The sequence below is a fragment of the Pseudophryne corroboree genome, chromosome 3 (genome assembly GCF_028390025.1).
Source record: "Pseudophryne corroboree isolate aPseCor3 chromosome 3, aPseCor3.hap2, whole genome shotgun sequence".
Taxonomy (NCBI): domain Eukaryota; kingdom Metazoa; phylum Chordata; class Amphibia; order Anura; family Myobatrachidae; genus Pseudophryne; species Pseudophryne corroboree.
In genome coordinates, this window is record NC_086446.1 from 282,546,277 (window position 1) to 282,566,633 (window position 20,357).

The following is a 20,357-nucleotide window of genomic DNA, read 5'->3' on the forward strand; positions in this document are numbered from 1 at the left end:
ATGGATTTTTTTTTATCTCTGGAGCCGGGAAAGCCTGTACCAAAAAAGATAGAAAATAAGACGTTAAGCTTTTCGGGTGATGTGTAATTTATGGCAACGCTGAGGCTGGCATACATGTCTGCAGTGAGCAATGTGAGAAGCTTGATTTCTGAAATTCTAACTATAGAGGTGGATACTGTCTATGAAAAAGTATAAAAAGAGTTTTAACGACTTATGATACTATATTTCCAACAGATACTTCTTTGTGTAATGCTCTCTATTTATGACAAGTGGAAGTTGTGAGTCATTTGATCGGTGCTCTGCTTTGTATATCTATCACCAGATGATGCTCTGAATTGTATTCTAATTGGCAGATTTTCTGCATTATATTTATTTCTTTGACAAAATATAGTAAAATATACTCCAAAATAACATACTCTTCCCCCCACCTATTGCATTTTCTGTTCATCTATAATGTCTGTGTATACAGCAGAAAATGAGTGAAGCTTCTGCGCAATATGAAAAGACATTAGACAAGAAGTTGACAGATCCCATCGCTCTCCATTACCCGGATCTTGTCAGAAAGCTAATTAGTGATAATGTTTCAGGATTTTCACAGGCTGCTGAAACAGAAAATTGCTCTTGTGCTTTGGGAAGCATATGTCACTTTCAGAAATAAAAACATGCTCTCAAGAGGAGATACTAAAAGGGAAGCGAGAGAGGAGAGAAATTAAGATATTTGCTTATGGTGAAAGACAATGACAAGTCTGGATGAGTGGATTAGATACGCACAAAGAAACTGTGAGTTAGTGTAATATTTAATCTTCTGTGCAGCAGTTACCATGGGTATTGCAATGTTCCATGCATATTTAGGACCACTATGTCACTAATAATTTATGGTGGCTAACCGGGGGTATAGCGTCTAATGGGTATCCTGATTTTCACCAGCGAATAATGGGTCACAGTTCCCTTTGTCACTCTATCTGTGCAGCTGTTGACTAACACAAAAATACTCGTTGCAGTCTGGGATCAACCATCGCAAGCGGTCATTTGCGACGGCAAGATGAGTAAGCTCAGCTTACTCAGACTGGCAGTTGCAGGCCGGCTTGCGAGGCCATGGAAACTGCATCTCACGACGCAGTCCGTGACCTCGCCACTTCCCCCCGAATGCCTCTTCCTGTCAATCAGTCAGAGGCGTGATTGCCGGATCCATCCTGTGCATGGAGCGATCCAAGCTGAATAACCCCCTGAATTGGTACAAAGAAAATCAGGCATGCAATATCCACAAAGAGCACGTACACTGAGGGGATAATAGCTGCTTTTTAGGCATAGACATGAACAAACTTTTCTACATACACCAACACTTAGGCAGAGTGGTGTTAAACAAGTGACCTTTGCAATCTGGTGGACAACTATGCAATAGATAGCACCTATGCTTGTGTAGCAATGCCTATTTCCCTATAGATTGTAACCTTGTGAGCAGGGCCTTTCTGACTGTTTGTTATTACCCAGTTTTGTTTTATCATTGTGTCCAATTGTACAGCGCAACGGAATATGCTGCACTATATAAGAAACTGCTAATAATAATTTGTGCTGTAATGTATGATCCTAAATTATATCCCATTGTACACCTATAAGTCTATAAGAATAGCATCTGTACAGTTCCTTCATAATGGAGAAAAAATTCTGAACTCTTTACTTACAAAAAAGTTGTAATTTTTGTGTCGGTACACAGAATTTTATTGGGAGAAATATACTCTAACAAACTCTGCATGAACGTGGAGACCAAAAAAAACATGTTTCTGAATTTTTGTTTGTCTGTTCATCTCTTCATTCTGGCATTACGCAAAAACTACTGGAAGAATTTTGATTGTGTTTTCACTATTGGATAGCTTAGTGACCTACAAAGAAACTGAGGTTTGTATTATCTTGATGTGTCCTCAAGGAGAGGAGCAATAAAGTAAAAAACAGGTGTTTGCTACTCGGTGCGTGCAGTGTGCAGGCTCCTCAAGCCAGAAATGACCATGTGGGCCTAATTCAGGTCTGATTGCAGCAGCAAATTTGTTAGCAGTTGGGCAAAACCATGGCCCTCATTCCGAGTTGTTCGCTCGCAAGGTGATTTTAGCAGTATTGCACACGCTAAGCCGCTGCCTACTGGGAGTGAATCTTAGCTTCTTAAAATTGCGAACGAAAGATTCGCAATATTGCGATTACACATCTCGTAGCAGTTTTAGAGTAGCTTCAGACTTACTCGGCATCTGCGATCAGTTCAGTGCTTATCGTTCCTGGTTTGACGTCACAAACACACCCAGCGTTCGCCCAGACACTCCTCCGTTTCTCCAGCCACTCCCGCGTTTTTTCCGGAAACGGTAGCGTTTTTTCCCACACGCCCATAAAACGGCCTGTTTCCGCCCAGTAACACCCATTTCCTGTCAATCACACTACGATCGCCTGAGCGAAGAAAAAGCGGTGAGTAAAAATCCAAACTTCATAGCAAATTTACTTGGCGCAGTCGCAGTGCGGACATTGCGCATGCGCACTAAGCGGAAAAACGCTGCGATGCGAAGAAATTTTCCGAGCGAACGACTCGGAATGACCTCCCATGTGTACTGCAGGTGGGGCAGATATAACTTGTGAAGAGAGAGTTAGATTTGGGTGGGGTGTGTTCAATCTGAAATATTAATGGCAGTGTAAAAATAAAGCAGGCAGTATTTACACTGCACAGAAACAAAATAACCCACCCAAATCTAACTTTCTCTGCACGTTATATCTGCCACACCTGCAGTGCACATGGTTTTGCCCAACTGCTAACAAATTTGATGCTGCGATCAGATCTGAATTACCACCTAAATAAATAGCATTTTTGAGGGACAAATATATTTTAAGTGACTGTTTATGAGCTATGGTGATAAATAAAAATATCAGAAATTGCACACGCACCTGAAGCCTAAAATGCCCATATGTCTATAAATTAGAGATGAACGGTTCAGATTCTAGAAAATCCAAGCCCCCACCCCCCAAACTTTGCAGGCAACCTGCACTTGATAACGGATTCAGGGGGTCATTCCAACTCGATCGCTCGCTAGCAGTTTTTAGCAGCCGTGCAAATGCTAAGCCGCCGCCCTCTGTGAGTGTGTATTTGCTTAGCAGAAGTACGAACGAATGCATCGCAGAGTGGCTACCCAAAAAAATTGTACAGTTTCAGAGTAGCTCCAGACCTACTCAGCGCTTGCGATTACTTCAGACTGTTCAGTTCCGGATTTGAAGTCACAAACACTCCCTGCGTTCGCCCAGCCACGCCTGTGTTTTACCTGGCACGTCTGCGTTTTTCCAAACACTCCCTGAAAACGGTCAGTTGACACCCAGAAATGCCCACTTAATGTCAATCACTCTGCGGCGTCCATTGCGAATGAAAAGCTTCACTAGACCTTGTGTAAAACGACATTGGCTGTTGTGAGAGTACGTCGCACGTACGCATTGCGCCACATACGCATGCGCAGAAGTGCCGCTTTTTCACTTAAAAGCTGCGCTGCAAACATTTTTCTCTAGTGATCAACTCGGAATGACCCCCTCAGATGGAATCAGAAACACATTGTGCTGATGCCATGATACATTGAATGGACCTCAGCTTGGATGCAGTTGTTTGGGCATAAGCTTGGTGGTCTGTATCTAAACCTGCCTGCGCATCAGAACTTTATCACCACTGTGGGCACACCACCAGCCCTTCAGGGTATGAACAAGAGGTCACCCTCATTATTTATCTATTTGCACTTTATGTAATCCATGTTGTTGTCACAATCTATGTTTACATGAAGCTATTGCACTTTGTCATGTTTTTGTCTTGGAATAAATTGTGCTTTTTTTAAGTAAAACTATAAGACGACTAAGGGGTCTATTTACTAAGCCTTGGATGGAGATAAAGTACCAGCCAATCGGCTCCTGTCATTTTTCAAACCAACTGCGCCTGCGTGCAAACGAAAAAATGTTAAGAATGCTGTGTTGTAAGAAAAAACCACAAGAGGATATGTAATACCGTTAATATGTTCACGTTTAATAGTATAAGTAGTGTAAAGTCAGAATTTGCTTATTGCAATTATATAGCAATAAATTAATGAAAATGAAAATAAAAATAAAAATAAAAATAGTAATAGGAATGAAAAATAGAAAAAATAGAAAAAAATAGAAAAAAATATATGTTGGAAAAAATGAAAGAAATCAAATAAAAATAAAAATAAATAAAAATTGTACCAGGTCAAGCAGCGTGTGCTGTAACTGGAAAAATGAAAATTATTTGAAAAAGGTAAGTCTCAAATGTGTGGTGTGGATAGAGTGTGGCGTCCCACCTCTTTTCCACCTTAATGCAGTTCTTGTACTATATAGTGACACAGTGGAGATTGAAATTTCTGGAAATGACAGGGGAATTCTGGATTCCAAAGTCCGTCACAGTTGTTTAAGAGTTCTCCTCACTCAAGGGCAGATTCTGGTCCGGATATGGTGTGGTTAAATATGGGGTACCCCAAAGGTGGATAACGGTGGTACAAGGTAATCAGGTAAAAGGTAACTGTAAGAACCCCGGACTCCCCGCTTATCTCCTCCTGTTTTTCACAGTGAGAGACGCCCGTAGCCGCAGACGTCTAATATCTGTCAAACCGGAGGGACGCGGTCATGTCTCTGTGGGGGAGGTATCACTGGCTTCGGGACCCACAGGGGGACTGTCCACCTTTGGGGTACCCCGTATTTAACCACACCATATCTGGACCAGAATCTGCCTTTGAGTGAGGAGAACTCTTAAACAACTGTGACGGACTTTGGAATCCAGAATTCCCCTGTCATTTCCAGAAATTTCAATCTCCACTGTGTCACTATATAGTACAAGAACTTCATTAAGGTGGAAAAGAGGTGGGACGCCACACTCTATCCACACCACACATTTGAGACTTACCTTTTTCAAATAATTTTCATTTTTCCAGTTACAGCACACGCTGCTTGACCTGGTACAATTTTTATTTATTTTTATTTTTATTTGATTTCTATCATTTTTTCCAACATATATTTTTTTCAATTTTTTTCAATTTTTTCTATTTTTCATTCCTATTACTATTTTTATTTTTATTTTTATTTTCATTAATTTATTGCTATATAATTGCAATAAGCAAATTCTGACTTTACACTACTTATACTATTAAACGTGAACATATTAACGGTAATACATATCCTCTTGTGGTTTTTTCTTACAACACAGCATTCTTAAAAAAATTTCGTTTGCACGCAGGCGCAGTTGTGTAATTTTGTCAAACGTCATTCAGTAATCTTTTGGAGGTTTTTGGGTTTAGCCTCACACACGTACTGCTGCCACCCCCACAGTATTTATATAAGTAGAGTGTTGATAACATTTGCAATTCAACATTTTTCAAACCAAGCCTGTAACATGGCAGTTAGGAGCTGATTGGCTGGTGCTTCATCTCCGTCCACTTTAGCTCCATCCAAGGCTTAGTAAATAAACCCCTTAATGTGCATAATTGTAGACAGAAGAGTAATTCCCTATTGAATTGAGGGATATACACATTCTTCAGAAAATAGCTCTATTATATACTCACCTTTGTTTTGGTTGAATATGAAGTACAAGCAATTAGTGTTTTACTTGAGTGATATGTATATATAGGCAGTAAATTGTTCTGTTTATTGTGCATTAAAATAACTTGTTCCTTACATGCCTATCAGACCCACCACTAATTCCAGCACAAGAATTTTCATTTATACCAATATTAATTTTAACAGTCAGGCAATAAATATTAAGAATATATATGGGCCAGAAGCGGAACTACCGCCAGTGCAACCAGTGCGTTGCACTGGGGCCCGCCTCTGTCCAGGGGCCCAAAGCATGTAATGAGTCAAACTGACTCATTACATGCCGCTGTGTGCTGCGGGCAACCGCTGCCCGCAGCACACAGCCGCCCGGACAGAGAGGAGAGGAGTGCAGTGGTACGGGAGTAAGGAGAAGGAGGGAGGTGGAGGAGGGAGCCGCAGCAGCACTTTGTTACTGGTGGAGGCGCTGCTGCTGCTATCCCTCTGCTTCACTATAGGCTGTCTTCCGAGAACAGCCTATAGTGAAGCAGAGGGACAGCAGCAGCAGCGCCTCCACCAATAACACAGCGCTGCTGCGGCTCCCTCCTCCACCTCCCTCCTCCTCCTTCTCTCCTGCCCGGGAATCGTGATCAGAAGCTGCACCGAGAAGCCTGAGCCAGTGGAGAGGGTAAGTATAATTCTTTCTTTCTTTCTTTCTTTCTTTCTTTCTTTCTTTCTTTCTGTCTTTCTTGGGACTGTCTGCCGCAATGTGTAAAAATGGGGAATCTGCTTGCCGCAATGTGTAAAAAGGGGGACGCTGTCTGCCGTAATGTGTAAAAAGAGGAATCTGTCCGCTGTAAGGTGTAAAAGGGTCTCTACCTGGTGTAGTGGTGCTACTGTGCGGCGTAATTTGAATAATGGAGACTACTGTGCACCGTTTTATGAATTGGTATTATTTTGTGGCCACACCCCTTCCCCACGAAGCCACGCCACTATGTATTTTTGCGCGCGCCTACGGCGCGCACTGCCCCTGTTTTGCATGCAGGGGTGGGGCTCCGATGCCGTTTCCTGCACACAGTGCTAAAATGTCTAGTTACAGCACTGTTGCTAGGTATCCATTTCTCTGGCCCTGAGCAGGTCCCCCTCACCAGATCCTCTCCAGGGGTGAGGGGGTGGACTTGGATGGGGGGGGGGGGGGGGGGCAAAGCATTTTGTCGCACCTGGGCCCACCACTCGCTAGTTCCGCCACTGATATGGGCAGATGATATTACTATAATAATGAGAGTGCGGTAATACCCACATATTAATATTTGATGATAATAAATCAAATCTATTGTCATAGTGGCAGTGCATTTCTTTAGTTTTAACTTTTAATGCACTTTTTCGGGACTAATCACAAATTTTTACTGCATTTTTTAAAATATTTAGCTTTTTGGGTTTGATCTGATCTCTAACAGACATTTAAGAAATTGCTAATAAAATATTATATTTTAAAATTAGTTATTATATGTCAACCCTCTAGTGCGCTTACTTTTGAAACTATTGAATCCTTTGTTTCTATCCCCACAGAAAGACAGAGGGTAGCAGTGGCAAACGCAGGATTTCCAAGGGGGGTTTCCAGATATAAGGTGTATATAAATATATATATATATATATATACACACACACACACACACATACATACACACACTGGTTCCCTAGTGTAAGACTGAGGGTAATACTGGTGTCTCCCCACAACCCCGGTGTCATCTGAATGGAATACATATATACAACGAACTGGAGGCGGCACTCAGTGTATTTAAAATAGGTGAAATGAGCCACAACATACTATAGATACATAAATAAATACATAACTGTGCCGTCAACTTCCTGCCGCTCCGGAGCTCTGTGCAGACTGAGTGCCTGCATATCCCGCCGCTGCTGCCACCAGTTTCGTGCTTCTGCCAGTGCTGCCGCAGATGCAGGGTGTACACTGCTCCTGCAGCTGAAGAGCGCCTGCGGCTCCCCACCGCCATTTGCTGTAGTAGCCACAGGTGGCTACGCTGATACCATACCTCCCAACATGACCCTCTCCAGGAGGGACAAAATGCTCTGCTTCTGGGCTTTTCTCTTGATTTATGATTGTCATCATCTGTGCTGAACAGGTTACTGGATAAGAAAGGTGTTTCAGCACAGGTGAGGGTAATCATAAATTAAGAGGGAAGTTCAGGAGCAGAGCATTGTGTCCCTCCTGGAGAGGGTCATGTTGGGAGGTATGTGATACGGTCACTCACACTGTCACTGTGAAAACGTAAAGAGCTGCCTCGTCCAGCGTCCGTCCACACCCATAAAAAACAAAAACTTGTTCCATCAGGGGAGGGGGGGGGGGGGTTCTGGGTAACCAGAAACCACCCCTGCGTGTGCCACTGGGCAGCCAGCAGTCCCAATGAGCCCTAGGTGTGTGCCTTTTCCAGTTTGTCCACACTATAATCAGTCCTTGCTCCATGTCCATTGACTTCAACTGATTATAAGTTGTTGTTTGCCCAATCCCTTCTGTAATACTGTATATTGCATATTGTTTTTCACTCCCTTCTGCACTTTTTCTCTATGTATTTATATCATTATGCTGTTTTTTTTCCATTGGCATGGGGCATGAGACAGAGCTAATAGGGTAAATTTACTAAGATGGGAGTTCTATTTAAAATGGGATCTTGCCCATAGCAACCAATCAGATTCCAGATATAGTCTCGTAGAACGTACTAGATAAATGAGAAGTAGAATCTGATTGGTTGCTATGGGCAACATCCCATATTAAATAGAACTCCCATCTTAGTAAATTTACCCCAATGTGTTCTCTGCATTTAATACAATGTTCTACGCTGCAGGGCTTTATGCCATTGCCAGCAATGTTAAACTGTACTCCATAATACAGAGACTATTACCTCTGTACTTTTAATAAACTGATTTTTTTTATTTAGATAAGCTTGAAATGGTACTTTATTCTATATTATTTTATTTTCACTGAATGAGGTGAATTTGATCCTAATAAGAAGAAAATGTGATAATTCTTTTAGTCATTTCTTTCTGATAGACACATATTTTTTGTAATGAGGATGTTATAAATGTTCCCAGAGTCTGGGAGATAGGACCAATTATTTCATCATTAGCCTCCTTTGAGTTTATAAATTGTTTAAAGCTTTTTTATATCCCCATTTTACCACAAGATGATGTGATGCTATTTTACTTCTCATTTTCATTATCATTAAATGTGTCCTTCAATTTTAAAGGAAACATATTACGGGAAATAACTTATTTTGAAAATAAAACGATATGGTATGAATCTCTTTTAATATAAAAAAATAAATACTTTCATGTCTAGAAGTTTTGTTACAATAGTATTGCCAATTTGGTTGATGACGAGACCACTGGGAAGTGCTGTTTATTAGTGTCAGAAGTATTACTTATTTAATTTTTTGTGGTTTTTAGTGTTCATTTTGAGGGAATAAGGTATTAATTTTCCATTTTTGTATTTATTTTTTATTTTTTGTAGGTTTTTGGGGTTTTTTGGAGGGGGGGGGGGCAGCAGTTCACAAACAAAAATCTGTGATTCTACATGTCCTACATACATAGACCTTAATTAAGTAATTTGTCCCAGCAAAAATAGAAGTCTTGTATTCAACAGCTTGGTAAGTGCTGAAGGACATAAATAAATATGTTATAGGACATTGTGAAACTTAATAATTTGTTGTTAATAACGTACTAAACTGCAGAGATTGGAAGATTTCTGGCAACAGGATAGAGCAGTGGTTCACAAACTTTTTACAGTATCAGCAGTACAGTATCTACGCTCTACAGCACAGGTTCTCAAACTCGGTCCTCAGGACCCCACACAGTGCATGTTTTGCAGGTCTCCTCATAGAATCACAATTGAAATAATGGGTTCCACCTGTGGACTTTTAAAAATGTGTCATTGAGTAATTAATACACCTGTGCACCTGCTGGGTTACCTGCAAAACATGCACTGTGTGGGGTCCTGTGGACTGACTTTGAGAACCTCTGCTCTACAGTATCAGCATTTTTTTTACACCACCCCTAGGCCAAAAGTTTCTTATTGAGGAATTCAGAAATAAAAATAGGTAAATTGTGCTAGCCTGCCATCCTAAGGGCTGTAACACACTTTGTCTGGCTTTTTGCCATCCGGGAGAAACCGGCAGAGTCGCTCACACAGAACGGCTTTGAGCCGTGTGTGATGCTGTGCGCATGCGCAGCATTAGACACGGCTTGGGAAAAAAACGTTGTGTGTGAGAGCTCCCCTTCACACACACGGTTTACTGGCTGCAAAGACGGCCCAGCTGCCGGACCTTCCAGTGGATAGTTCCGGCTGCAACCCGGCAGCCGGGCCGGGGCCGTGCCGTGTGTAAGGACACATTGCGCTCAATGTGTCTTTGCATCACGGCAGTGGTTAAAAGCTGGCCGGGTTTTTGCCGGGCGGCGCCAGCCGGGTAGTGTGTTAGGGTCAATTATGTGATGGTGGACAGGTTTGGCTTCTGTTTGTCCATGTATTTTATGGTTGGTAGCTACTATCACTGGTTCTGCATATCACTTTGAGAATAAATAATTTGATTTGGTACTGGACCTCTAATCCGTGGCACCGTTGCAAGTACTCGGGGGCACCCCAGGTTGCCATGGAACCACTGGGATAGAAAGTCCAAGGAAACAAAGTGCACAGAGACAGGGCAATGGGCCATAAAAAGAGCCTTCCAATGAGGGGAGAGATGACCAAGAGAGATGGAGAAAAGGGACCCAAGACACTGGATGTGGTAATTGCGTGGCACTTCAATTATGGTGTATGAGGGGGGATTCTGGGTGCTGCTGAGCTGTGGGTAGTGTATGAATAGGGGGTACTGTATCTGTGCACTCAAACAGTGTTGGTAGTGAAAGTGTGGGGGTCGGATAGTAACCACTATTGCACCTCTGGGTGCCTGGTCTAAACTTACACTCCTGGTTGTGCAATGTGTCAGATTAAGAACAGTGAATAGACAAATACTGTAAGAATAATTACTTGCTTAATGGTGATTAATTAAAATGTTATTGCCAGCGTGACTTACCATTGCCTGGGAGGGCTGTCTTGTGGCAGAGATGAGGAAAGCTTGAAATGCCTCATTGGAGAAGCTAATGTGATTGAACAATCCTTCTAATTTACATTTATTATAATGCAGGCAGAAGAACTGCCCAAGGATTTCTATTTGCAGAAGTCAAAAACTAGTTCTGTCTGTGGGACAGCTGAGAAAGGAATGGATAGCTGGTACCATACATTATGTGCATAGATACCTTCTCAGTGCATAGGCAAATGCAAGGATGGTTTCAAAATGCCCCCAAACTCCACTTCCACAGCATGTGGTACAAATCATGAACAATAGTACAGTGCTTTTGGATCTGACGCTAAATTAGTGCACTATCCCACAGAGACTAGAGAGCAGCTGCCAGCAAGAAGAGACAGTCATCTTACCATGAGGTATAGAATGTAATTTGAAAGCTATATTTTATCTACTACTGGTTATATTATGCATATTTATTATGGGGTGTTTAATCTTTTATGTCCACTTCTGTTATTTATATAAGATGCAGAAGTTTATGTAACCCCCTTTTCTCTGACGTCCTAGTGGATGCTGGGAACTCCGTAAGGACCATGGGGAATAGACGGCTCCGCAGGAGACTGGGCACTCTAAAAGAAAGATTAGGTACTATCTGGTGTGCACTGGCTCCGCCCTCTATGCCCCTCCTCCAGACCTCAGTTAGATTTCTGTGCCCGGCCGAGCTGGATGCACACTAGGGGCTCTCCTGAGCTCCTAGAAAGAAAGTATATGTTAGATTTTTTATTTTACAGTGAGACCTGCTGGCAACAGGCTCACTGCAACGAGGGACTAAGGGGAGAAGAAGCGAACCTACCTGCTTACAGCTTGCTTGGGCTTCTTAGGCTACTGGACACCATTAACTCCAGAGGGATCGACCGCAGGACCCGTCCTTGGTGTTCGTTCCCAGAGCCGCGCCGCCGTCCCCCTTACAGAGCCAGAAGCATGAAGATGGTCCTGAAAATCGGCGGCAGAAGACTTCAGTCTTCACCAAGGTAGCGCACAGCACTGCAGCTGTGCGCCATTGCTCCTCATACACACTTCACACTCCGGTCACTGAGGGTGCAGGGTGCTGGGGGGGGGCGCCCTGAGAAGCAATAAAAACACCTTGGCTGGCAAAATAGTCACAATATATAGCCCCAGAGGCTATATATGTGATAATTACCCCTGCCAGAATCCATAAAAAAGCGGGAGAAAAGTCCGCGAAAAAGGGGCGGAGCTATCTCCCTCGGCACACTGGCGCCATTTTCTCTTCACAGTGTAGCTGGAAGACAGCTCCCCAGGCTCTCCCCTGTAGTTTTCAGGCTCAAAGGGTTAAAAAGAGAGGGGGGGGGCACTAAATTTAGGCGCAATATTGTTTATACAAGCAGCTATTGGGGAAAATTCACTCAGTGATAGTGTTTATCCCTACATTATATAGCGCTCTGGTGTGTGCTGGCATACTCTCTCTCTGTCTCCCCAAAGGGCTGTGTGGGGTCCTGTCCTCAGTCAGAGCATTCCCTGTGTGTGTGCGGTGTGTCGGTACGGCTGTGTCGACATGTTTGATGAGGAGGCTTATGTGGAGGCGGAGCAGATGCCGATAAATGGGATGTCGCCCCCTGTGGGCCGACACCAGAGTGGATGGATAGGTGGAAGGTATTAACCAACAGTGTCAACTCCTTACATAAAAGGCTGGATGACGTAACAGCTATGGGACAGCCGGCTTCTCAGCCCGCGCCTGCCCAGGCGTCTCAAAAGCCATCAGGGGCTCAAAAACGCCCGCTCCCTCAGATGGCAGACACAGATGTCGACACGGAGTCTGACTCCAGTGTCGACAAGGTTGAGACATATACACAATCCACTAGGAACATCCGTTACATGATCCCGGCAATAAAAAATGTGTTACACATTTCTGACATTAACCCAAGTACCACTAAAAAAAGGGGTTTTATGTTTGGGGAGAAAAAGCAGGCAGTGTTTTGTTCCCCCATCAAATGAGTGAATGAAGTGTGAAAAAGCGTGGGTTCCCCCGATAAGAAACTGGTAATTTCTAAAAAGTTACTGATGGCGTACCTTTTCCCGCCAGAGGATAAGTTACGCTGGGAGATATCCCCTAGGGTGGATAAGGCGCTCACACGTTTGTCAAAAAAGGTGGCACTGCCGTCTTAGGATACGGCCACTTTGAAGGTACCTGCTGATAAAAAGCAGGAGGCTATCCTGAAGTCTGTATTTACACACTCAGGTACTAGACTGAGACCTGCAGATAGTGCTGCTGCAGCGTGGTCTGTAACCCTGTCAAACAGGGATACTATTTTGCGAACATAAGACGTCGTCTTATATATGAGGGATGCACAGAGGAATATTTTGCCGGCTGGCATCCAGAATTAATGCAATGTCCATTCTGTCAGGAGGGTATTAGAGACCCGACACTGGACAGGTGATGCTGACTTTAAAAGGCACATAGAGCCTTATAAGGGTGAGGAATTGTTTGGGGATGGTCTCTGGGACCTCGTATCCACAGCAACAGCTGGAAAAAAATTTTTTTACCTCAGGTTTCCTCACAGCCTAAGGAAGCACTGTATTATCAGGTACAGTCCTTTCGGCTTCAGAAAAGCAAGCGGGTCAAAGGCGCTTCCTTTCTGCACAGAGACGAGGGAAGAGGGAAAAAGCTGCACCAGTCAGCCAGTTCCCAGAATCAAAATTCTTCCCCCGCTTCCTCTGAGTCCACCGCATGACGCGGGGGCTCCACAGGCGTAGCCAGGTACGGTGGGGGGCCGCCTCAAAAATTTCAGCGATCAATGGGCTTGCTCACAGGTGGATCCCTGGATCCTTCAAGTAGTATCTCAGGGGTACAGGCTGGAATTCGAGGCGTCTCCCCCCCGCCGTTTTCCTCAAATCTGCCTTGCCGACAACTCCCTCAGGCAGGGAGGCTGTGCTAGAGGCAATTCACAAGCTGTATTCCCAGCAGGTGATAGTCAAGGTGCCCCTACTTCAACAAGGACAGGGTTACTATTCCACACTGTTTGTGGTACCAAAACCGGACGGTTCGGTGAGACCCATTTTAAATTTGAAGTCCTTGAACACATACATAAAAAAATTCAAGTTCAAGATGGAATCGCTCAGGGCGGTTATTGCAAGCCTGGAGGAGGGGGATTACATGGTATCCCTGGACATCAAGGATGCTTACCTACATGTCCCCATTTACCATCCTCACCAGGAGTACCTCAGATTTGTGGTACAGGATTGCCATTACCAATTCCAAACACTGCCGTTTGGACTGTCCACGGCACCGAGGGTCTTTACCAAGGTAATGGCAGAAATGATGATACTCCTTCGAAAAAAGGGAGTTTTTAATTATCCCGTACTTGGACGATCTCCTTATAAAGGCGAGGTCCATGGAGCAGTTGTTGGTCGGAGTAGCACTATCTCGGGAAGTGCTACAACAGGACGGATGGATTCTATACATTCCAAAGTCACAGCTGGTTCCTACCACACGCCTGCTGTTCCTGGGGATGGTTCTGGACACAGAACAGAAAAAAAAAAAAAAGTGTTTCTCCTGCAGGAGAAAGCCAAGGAGCTGTCATCTCTAGTCAGAGACCTCCTGAAACCAAAACAGGTATCGGTGCATCACTGCACATGAGTCCTGGGAAAAATGGTAGCTTCTTACGAAGCAAAATTCCATTCGGCAGGTTCAATGCAAGAACTTTTCAGTGGGACCTCTTGGACAAGTGGTCGAAATCGCATCTTCAGATGCATCGGCTGATAACCCTGTCTCCAAGGACCAGGGTATCTCTACTGTGGTGGCTGCAGAGTGCTCATCTTCAAGAGGGCCGCAGATTCGGCATACAGGACTGGGTCCTGGTAACCACGGATGCCAGCCTTCGAGGCTGGGGGGCAGTCACACAGGGAAGAAATTTCCAAGGACTTTGGTCAAGTCAGGAGTCGTCCCTACACATAAATATTCTGGAACTGAGGGCCATTTACAATGCCCTAAGTCTGGCAAGGCCTCTGCTTCAAAACCAGCCAGTACTGATCCAATCAGACAACATCACGGCAGTCGCCCATGTAAACCGACAGGGCGGCACAAGAAGCAGGATGGCGATGGCAGAAGCCACAAGGATTCTCCGATGGGCGGAAAATCACGTCTTAGCACTGTCAGCAGTGTTCATTCCGGGAGTGGACAACTGGGAAGCAGACTTCCTCAGCAGACACGACCGACACCCGGGAGAGTGGGGACTTCATCCAGAAGTCTTCCAACTGTTGGTAAACCGTTGGGAAAGGCCACAGGTGGACATGATGGCGTCCCGCCTAAACAAAAAACTAGATATTGCGCCAGGTCAAGGGACCCTCAGGCAATAGCTGTGGACGCTCTAGTGACACCGTGGGTGTACCAGTCGGTTTATGTATTCCCTCCTCTGCCTCTCATACCAAAGGTACTGAGAATAATAAGAAAACGAGGAGTAAGAACGATACTCGTGGTTCCGGATGGGCCAAGAAGAGCTTGGTACCCAGAACTTCAAGAAATAATATCAGAGGACCCATGGCCTCTACCGCTCAGACAGGATCTGCTACAGCAGGGGCCCTGTCTGTTCCAAGACTTACCGCGGCTGCGTTGGACGGCATGGCGGTTGAATTCCGGATCCTAAAGCAAAAGGGCATTCCGGAGGAAGTCATTCCTACGCTGATAAAAGCCAGGAAAGAAGTAACCGCAAACCATTATCACCGTATTTGGCGAAAATATGTTGCGTGGTGTGAGGCCAGGAAGGCCCCAACAGAGGAATTTCAGCTGGGTCGTTTTCTGCACTTCCTACAGTCAGGAGTGACTATGGGCCTAAATTTGGGTTCCATTAAGGTCCAGATTTCGGCTCTGTCGATTTTCTTCCAGAAAGAACTGGCTTCACTGCCTGGAGTTCAGACATTTGTAAAGGGAGTGCTACATATTCAGCCCCTTTTTTGTGCCTTCTGTGGCACCTTGGGATCTCAACGTGGTGTTGAGTTTCTTAAAATCACATTGGTTTGAGACACTTAAAACTGTGGATTTGAAATATCTCACGTGGAAAGTGGTCATGTTATTGGCTTTGGCTTCGGCCAGGCGTGTGTCAGAATTGGCGGCTTTGTCATGTAAAAGCCCTTATCTGATTTTCCATATGGATAGGGCAGAATTGAGGACTCGTCCCCAGTTTCTCCCTAAGGTGGTATCAGCTTTTCACTTGAACCAACCTATTGTAGTGCCTGCGGCTACTAGGGACTTGGAAAATTCCAAGTTACTGGATGTAGTCAGGGCCTTAAAAATTTATATTTCCAGGACGGCTGGAGTCAGGAAAACTGACTCGTTTTTTATCCTATAGGCACCCAACAAAATAGGTGCTCCTGCTTCTAAGCAGACTATTGCTCGCTGAATTTGTAGCACAATTCAGCTGGAGCATTCTGCGGCTGGATTGCCGCATCCTAAATCAGTAACAGCCCATTCCACGAGGAAAGTGGGCTCATCTTGGGCGGCTGCCCGAGGGGTCTCGGCTTTACAACTTTGCCGAGCTGCAACTTGGTCAGGGGCAAACACGTTTGCTAAATTCTACAAATTTGATACCCTGGCTGAGGAGGACCTTGAGTTCTCTCATTCGGTGCTGCAGAGTCATCCGCACTCTCCCGCCCGTTTGGGAGCTTTGGTATAATCCCCATGGTCCTTACGGAGTTCCCAGCATCCACTAGGACGTCAGAGAAAATAAGATTTTACTCACCGGTAAATCTATTTCTCGTAGTCCGTAGTGGATGCTGGGCGCCCATCCCAAGTGCGGATTGTCTGCAATACTTGTATATAGTTATTGCCTAACTAAAGGGTTATTGTTGAGCCATCTGTTGAGAGGCTCAGTTATATTTCATACTGTTAACTGGGTATAGTATCACGAGTTATACGGTGTGATTGGTGTGGCTGGTATGAGTCTTACCCGGGATTCAAAATCCTTCCTTATTGTGTCAGCTCTTCCGGGCACAGTATCCTAACTGAGGTCTGGAGGAGGGGCATAGAGGGAGGAGCCAGTGCACACCAGATAGTACCTAATCTTTCTTTTAGAGTGCCCAGTCTCCTGCGGAGCCGTCTATTCCCCATGGTCCTTACGGAGTTCCCAGCATCCACTACGGACTACGAGAAATAGATTTACCGGTGAGTAAAATCTTATTTTCCACTACAATGTGGGGAGCTACCCAATACTTAGTTAAAGTGCCTCCAACCAAGTAGTGAGGAAATGAAGTCTGTGACAATTAATATAGCTATGCCTCATTTCCCATGTCAAATATGTACTTTTTATACCCATATCCATATACATCCAAATCATCTGTTTGTTCATTCTCCATAACATGTCCGTTGCTGCTCACCCAATACTGTGTTTAAATCAACCTAAATATTGTTAATATATGCAATTGTGTTGTGTTATCTGTTACCCTTTAGATAATGTATTTATGTTAGACCTAGTTTCCTATTGTTTTCATACACCACAGTGGACACTCAAAGGTTGAGTCATATAAGGTACAATTGTCCATTTTTGTTTACTCCCTATTGTCCAAAAGTGAGCTGACCAGACAGGGTGGCTCTCTGACTGATGTAATCACCTTGATTAGAATATGTATTATATTCCAATGCTGTAAGATCCTAAGACACAGAGGTCACACACACCCCAGCAATATGAAGCTTCTGGAGATATAAGTAGAGCTACCCAGAGAACGGAAGGGAGATTCTTTGATCCCAGGCTAAGAAGTAATGTTCTGCCAGTGATCTGCTTGGGGATCCATTATATTGGATTTTTCTGGGTCTCTGTATTGCTAGAAGAGGCTCTCTGCTCCCAGACTAAGAAGTAATGTTCTGTCAGGAGATTGTGGTGGGAATTGTCATGTGGAATTGGATTACAGAAGTGTGCTGAACTGTGTTATAACCTATTCTGTCAATAAACCCCGGTTGGTTTTTCATCTACCACCATGCCTGAGTGATTTGGAACCCGGTATCTTCACACAAGTATATTTGTCCTGCAATAGGAGATGGGGCCTACTTGGAAAAGCCTAAGTGGTCTTAAATGTAATACATGTAATTTCAATATATGTATCAGTGTGATTATGGGTAAAGCAATTGTACATCAATTAAAATATAGATACAACTAATAAACCTTTCTTCTCTTCCCATTCCAGGTTGTCCAATAACAGTTGTCAGGAATAATATTAAACAGGTAAGTACACAAGTTTAGTGACTTGGAACAATATTCAAAGGATTACACTTTTACATTTTTATCTAATCATTACAACATAACAGCTCTACAGATATTAACCATTTAAATGGCCTATGCAATTTTATTCTAGTAAAGCTTATTGTTAATCTCCAAAACTTTCCTTTTGTTATAGCCTGCTTGAATAGCATTTCAGTGAATGCAATGTTGCTGTACTCTCCTCTTTAGTGTTAGGGGTCTATTTACTAAGCTTTGAATGGAGATAAAGTCGCTGGAGATAAAGTACCAGCCAATCGGCTCCTAACTGCCATGCCACAGGCTGTGTTTGAAAAATGACAGTTAGGAGCCGATTGGCTGGTACTTTATCTACAGCGACTTTATCTCCATTCAAGGCTTAGTAAATAGACTCCATAAGTCTCTTGTATAAGAAACTTATGCAGTATTGTTAGATGAGTTCATGAGCTTTTTCAGTTTCAATTCTTTGTCTTTCTGTAGATGGTAGATCTAGCAAATATCTCTCCCTCTCGCCTTAGATTTCAATAGTGATGCAACTTTTGCTTTTAGTTAAAATTGATCTGACATAATTGTTTCCTTTCACTATGTGCTGTCTGTGAATCTTATGCTGATTCTGCTAGCCATTTGGTAAAGAATAACATGACAGCAGGCAACTGTAAAGGTGCATACACACGGAGAGATTTTGTCTATGAGAGATTTTGACTGAGCGTTTTCCCTTGAACTGGCAGAAGGAGATTTTGACTAACTTTACCAGTGATTTTGACTAACTTTACCAGCGATTTTGGCTATGGGCGATTTTGGCTAACTCATTTAAGCAAGGGGATGCTTTTTCTTTTCCAGCGACCTAGCCAAAATTGACTTGCCTGCACAGTCTATTTTTAGCAGCGATAGCGACCTGGCGGGGACGTGCATCGCTATCGCTGGCTGTGTACACACAGAGCGATATGCACTAACTTTCTGAGCGATTTTGACTATAAAATCGCTCTGCTATATCGCTCCGTGGGTATGGACCTTTAGTTTAGAGACTCCTGTCAGTATATACTGATCAACTGTGGGTTATAGTTTTTAAATCTTTGTGGTGGTACTTAGCAGAGACATGCAGGGAGGTAAATGGCTGAGGAGGCACTGGCAAGCACCAGAGCCAGATTTACATGCAATATATGAGCCAAAGGGTTCATCTGGGCATTATACACAGGTGCAGCAGTATAAACTCCTGGAAATTTGGTGAGTTTTGATCAGAGATGTGCGGAAGGATAGGCTGCCTCACCCAACCGCACGTCACTGGTACTTAGTGGGTTAATTGATGAAAGTCTTGTCCCTATTCTCCTTCTGACATGGGGGTAAATGTATAAAGCAGTGGTAAGATTGGAGAAGTGAGCCAGTGGAGAAGTTGCCCATGGCAACCAATCAGCTGCTCCGTACAATTGTATAGTAAGCAAATTATAAATGTTACTTCAATGCGGATTGGTTGCCATGGGCAACTTCTCCACTGGCTCACTTCTCCAATGTTATCACTGCTTCATACATTTACCCCATGTTACTATACAGACCTACTGCTTTTTAGCTGCTCCTCTTGCCTTTGACTTAAGCACCACTCATCTGTAGCTAAGCTCTGCTCTCTGCCACTGACAGGAATCAGTCACACAGGCATCTCTGCAGCTTCTCTCTCTTACACTTTCCCTCACTGACTTTCTTCTGCCATGCCTGGCTGAATGTTTGTTATTTCAGTCAGTTTATACAGGGACCTGCATTCTGGGATTCTGGTATGAATGGTCGACCATGTTAAGGTAGACATTCATTAGGTCAACCACTATTGGTCAACATAGACATGGTCGACATGGACTAATAGTCGACACATGAAAAATGGTCAACACGGGACAGGTCGACGCATGAAAAGGTCTACATGGATTTTTTTATTGTTTTTGGTGTAATTTTTTTCCGTAACATGACCAGGAACCCCAATTAGTGTACTGCGTCCCCTTGTATGGCTCGCTTCGCTCAGTTCAGCTAATTGATCACGTTCTATGTTTATCTTCTAAAAATCTTTGATCTAACATTTCTATCTTTCATTATATTTATTTATTCTATGTAGTTGTTGCTCCAAAATGGTCCTTTTTACAAATGAGACTATCTGTACATAGGGGGTAATTCCAAGTTGATCGCAGCAGGAATTTTGTTAGCAGTTGGGCAAAACCATGTGCACTGCAGGGGGGGCAGTTATAACATTTGCAGAGAGAGTTAGATTTGGGTGGGTTATTTTGTTTCTGTGCAGGGTAAATACTGGCTACTTTATTTTTACACTGCAAATTAGATTGCAGATTGAACACACCACACCCAAATCAAACTCTCTCTGCACATGTTAAATCTGCCTCCCCTGCAGTGCACATGGTTTTGCCCAACTGCTAACAAAATTCCTGCTGCGATCAATTTGGAATTACCCCCATATTTATACACTGTGAAACACTTGGATCACCGGTGTGCCAGTGAAGCGGGATAC

General features: G+C 43.7%; 1 long non-coding RNA gene across 1 annotated transcript in view; it reads left to right on the forward strand.

Annotated features, from left to right (window-relative positions):
* The first annotated feature begins 634 nt into the window (after positions 1-634).
* The window catches only part of LOC135057707 (uncharacterized), a 130,908-nt gene continuing 111,185 nt past the window's right edge, over positions 635-20,357 (forward strand). Inside the window, exons 1-2 of the long non-coding RNA XR_010244314.1 lie at positions 635-780; positions 17,811-17,848. This is a non-coding gene — a long non-coding RNA (uncharacterized LOC135057707). The remainder of the gene's footprint in view (positions 781-17,810; positions 17,849-20,357) is intronic.